Raw genomic sequence first — 4,696 nt, forward strand, 5'->3', positions numbered from 1 at the left:
GAGATTTTATTCTTACAAAAATGGCCTCAGAATGAATATATATAAAGGCAATATGTATTTTACACTTAATATATATATAGCTATGAACATCTTTTCATATTATAGATGTGGCTTATTTTTCACCCATGGTGCATGGTATTCTGTCATATGGGTCCACCATACTCTACTATACACATTTAGGTGATTCTAAATATTTTAAAAAGATTATTTAATTTAGAGAGAGAGAGCACGAGCATGAGTGGGGGAGGGGTAGAGGGAGAGGGAGAGAAGCAGACTCTCCATTGAGCGCAGAGCCTGAGGTGGGGCTCAATCTCACAACCCCGAGATCATGACCTGAGCTGAAACCAAGAGTTGGAAGCTTAACCGACTGAGCCACCCAGGCGCCCCATAGGTGATTCTCAAATTTTTTGCCAATAAAATAGTGCAACTAAAACGGTTGGATACTGGGGCACCTGGGTGGCTCTGTCAGTTAAGTGTCTGCCTTCGGCTGCGGTCATGATCCCAGGGTTCTGGGATCGAGCCCCACATTGGGCTCCCTGCTTAGTAGGGAGCCTGCTTCTCCTCCCTCTGCAGCTCCCCTGCTAGTGCTCTCTCTCTGTCAAATAAATAAATAAAATCTTTAAAAAAAAACGAAGCCCCCTAAAAAACTCTTGCATACATACATTTGTGTACATGTGTGAGAATTTCTCCATGACAGATATTTAGAATGAGAACTGTTAGTTCAAAGGGTACCCACATTTAAAACTTTGATAAGTACCACCATATTGCTTCCAGAAAGGCTGTGTAAGTTTATAATTTCACCAATAATCTTCAAGAGTTGCCCTATTTCCATAGCTTCACCATCACTAGAATGATCACACTTTAAAATATTTTCCAATATGATAGGTGAAAAACAGTATCTCATGATTTTTTTTTAAAGATTTTATTTATTTATTTGACAGAGACACAGTGAGAGAAGGAACACAAGCAGGGGGAGTAGGAGAGGGAGAAGCAGGCTTCCTGCGGGGCAGGGAGCCCGATGCAGGGCTTGATCCCAGGACCCTGGGATCATGACCTGAGCTGAAGGCAGATGCTTAAAGACTGAGCCACCCAGGCGCCCCTCTCATGATTGTTTTGATTGTTCCTTTTTAAAATATTTATTTATTTATTTTAGAGAGAGAGAGAAAATGGCGGGGGTGGGGAGGGGCAGAGGGAGAGAGAGAATCTTAAGCAGGTTCCTTACCCAGAGCAGAACCCCATGTGGGGCTCAATCTCACGACCCTGAGATCATGACCTGAGCTGTAATCAAGAGTCAGACACTTAACCGACTGAGCCACCCAGGCGGCCCTGATTATATTTTTAAATGAAAATGGTATGTAGTATTTTTTTCATATATTTTCTGCCATTTCCATTTTCTTCTCAGTGAGATGCATAATCAAATCTCTTGTCAAGTTTTATAGTAAGCCATTTGTGTATATATATATATTTTTAAAGATTTTATTTATTTATTTGACAGAGAGAGAGAGATAGCGAGAGAGGGAACACAAGCAGGGGGAATGGGAGAGGGAGAAGCAGGCTTCCCGCGGAGCAGGGAGCCCGATGCGGGGCTCGATCCCAGGACCCTGGGATCATGACCTGAGCCGAAGGCAGACGCTTAACGACTGAGCCACCCAGGCGCCCTGCCATTTGTATATTTTTAAATGAAGTAGTAGTTCTTGGGTTAATAATGTTGGTGCCGTGGGCTACCTTTTTTTTTTTTTTTTTTTTTTTTAATTTATTTGAGAGAGACAGAGATAGCGACAGAGATAGCGAGAGAGAGCATGAGGGCGGAGGAGAGGGAGAAGCAGGCTCCCTGCTGAGCAGGGAGCTTGCCAAAGTGGGGCTGGATCCCAGGACCCTGAGATCATGACCTGAGCTGAAGGCAGACACTTAGTGGACTAAGCCATCCAGGCGCCCCCGTGAGAATTATTCTTAAGCATGTTATTGAAATTTCTAAGGGATGATCCTGGGGGAGGATATATTTTTCATGTTGATTTAGAGTTATATTATGGGTCACCTTTCCTTTCTTTCTTATGCACCAATACTCTGGATCCCTACAATGTGGTAAAGGATGTGTTAGGTGCTGAGGTACAAAGGTGAACAGAAATGGCAAGGTTGCTGACCACATGGGGTTTAATTTTTAGCATTCAGAAAATGTGGTCTTTATTACATTTATTTTGGGGGAATTTATTGAGATTTTCTTTGTTGGTCAAAATGTGAACAAATTTTCTTAAAAAAAGTATTTTCTTATTTTGTTAAAATAAAATTCCCTCACTTGAATTCAAATTCTGAGAAACGAGTGTTCAAATCTTCTATGATGATAGTGATTTTCTCAAATTCATATACTCTCTGATAACTATGCTTTATATTATTGCAATACTATCTTGTTTGGTGCATGAAAACTCAGCACTATTGTACCTTCTTAGTGAGTCTATCTTATATCAACGAATGATAACCCTCTTTATCCTATTAAATTTTTTTTGCCTTGCAGTCTACATTGATAATTCTATCTGTACCCCATTTTGCTTCATTAATATCAGTCTGTTATAGCTGTATTTAGTACTTATTAAATCCACTTTTCTGTTATTTTAAGTGTGAGGTTATTTGGGAGGAACAGAAATAGCTAGACTGTGTTTTTCTATATTTCTCTTCTTTTCTTCTTGCTCTTGGTCCTTTTCAATAAGCTCTAGGTTTTCAATTGACCTACATTGCCTAAGAGTTGGTTTTTCTCCATCCTCATTGTCTAATGCCAAGCATCTAGTTCAACGAGATCCTAGCATTGCTTTCAAAGCTAATGTGGACTGAAAGATGAGTTTCTGGCTATTATTCAGACCTCCTTCTATCAGGATTGTGTGTATTTATCCTGTACACCTAAATTTCCCAAATCTGGTAAACACAGAAACACACATGTGCATGCAGGCATGCAAAAGTCTCAAAGATTTTAAAAACCTTCACCCACAAAAAAACATTGAGATTTTAAAAACCTTCACCCACAAAAAAACATATTGAACCAAAGTTAGAAGTGGAAAAGATCTACCACAAGATAAGCAACCTTACTACTTAACACAGAACACGGAAACTGGGGAGCTGGGGTGGTGTTTTCTGTAGTGACTACCATCTGAAGAGCACAAGGCTAGAACATATTTCTGTTGGACAGGTGATGTGGGGTCAAGGAAAGATAACTGGTTTTCTGCGTCAGAAGTGCTAGGTTCCAGTCTTGGCCAAATCACTTACTGGTAATTATGAACAGCCATGATAGTCTACAAATGAGATAGGGATCTCTGCCTACATCAATGTACTGTAGAAGAAGACAGCAATAAACGAACAATTTATATATGTATTAATATTTAAGAATTTTCTAAAACCTTTTCACACCTCATCTCACTTTTTCCTTCTGACAACCCTGTTATGTTGGTGTTACTATTCTCCCTATTTTACATATAAGGAAGTGATTTCTCCAATGTTCCTGAGTTGATAAAAATGCAGATTCCGGGGATACCTGGGTGGTTTGGTTGGTTAAGCGTCTGCCTTAGGCTCAGGTCATGATCCCAGGGGCCCGGGATTGAGCCCCTTGTTGGGCTCCCTCCTCAGCAGGAAGCCTGCTTCTCCCTCTCCCTCTGCCACTACCCCTGCTTGTGCCCCTCATTCTGTCAAATAAATAAATAAAATCTTTAAAAAAATGCAGATTCAGGACTTGAGCCTAGTTTTGACTCCAAATCCCAGCATCATTTCATGGTAACCTGTTCCTTGTGAAAACATTTTGATAAACAAAAAGCACCTTGCAAATGTAAGGGTTTAGTGTTAATTTTCTGAAAGAGGCCATGTGTGGGTCTGGGCATAAATCTTCAGAAGACTGCTGGGCTGCTGGCAGACTGAAAATTGCCAGGGAACTTGGGAGATTTTCTGGTCCAAGCCTTTGCAAGCTTTAGGCAAGCAAGTGTTGAAAGCTTTCAGGAACAGAAAAGTATTTATGACTTTTTTTGCATCTCCAAGATCTTAGCTTCTACAAACTTCTTTGGTAGACCAATCCAGTGTTATGACAAAAAGCCTTTTCTTCATGATACCATATAGGTCTCTTCCCTCTTGGTAAAAAATTCTGTCTTTGTCACTTGTCATTTTTCTGATTCTTTTGTTCTTTATATATGTTCCTGAATGTGCCGACTTATACTTTAGAAAAGCGGCTTGATTTTTATGAGTCTCCATTTCTTTTCCATTGTTTTCCTCCTGCTAATCATAATACTAGAGAATTTTGGTCTTTTAACATTCATTTTTTTAAAAAAAGCTGCTTAATTCCTTCCTTCTTCCTTTCAATTAAATAATTTCCCAGCCATTTCTTCCTGCTTTCTTTATCCCATAAAACTAACTTATCCCTTAAAAACCAAGATCAAATCGGTCATCAGATCTAGTTTATGCCTCTAATTACCACATACAAATTGATGGCTTCATCATTGTTCATCGTGTCCAGACTCCTGTCTGTTCTGTTTAATTCACGAAACTTAAGCAGTTTCATTTAAAAAAAATTTTAATACTAGTATAATTAGCACATAGTGTTATATTAGTTTCAGGTGTACAGTATAGTGATTCAACGATTCTATACATTGTTTAGTGCTCATCAAGATAAGTGTGCTCTTAATCCCCTTCACCTGTTTCACCCATCCACCATCCACTGACCCTCTGG

Source organism: Phoca vitulina, unplaced genomic scaffold (genome assembly GCF_004348235.1).
Source record: "Phoca vitulina isolate PV1807 unplaced genomic scaffold, GSC_HSeal_1.0 scaffold15, whole genome shotgun sequence".
Lineage (NCBI taxonomy): Eukaryota > Metazoa > Chordata > Mammalia > Carnivora > Phocidae > Phoca > Phoca vitulina.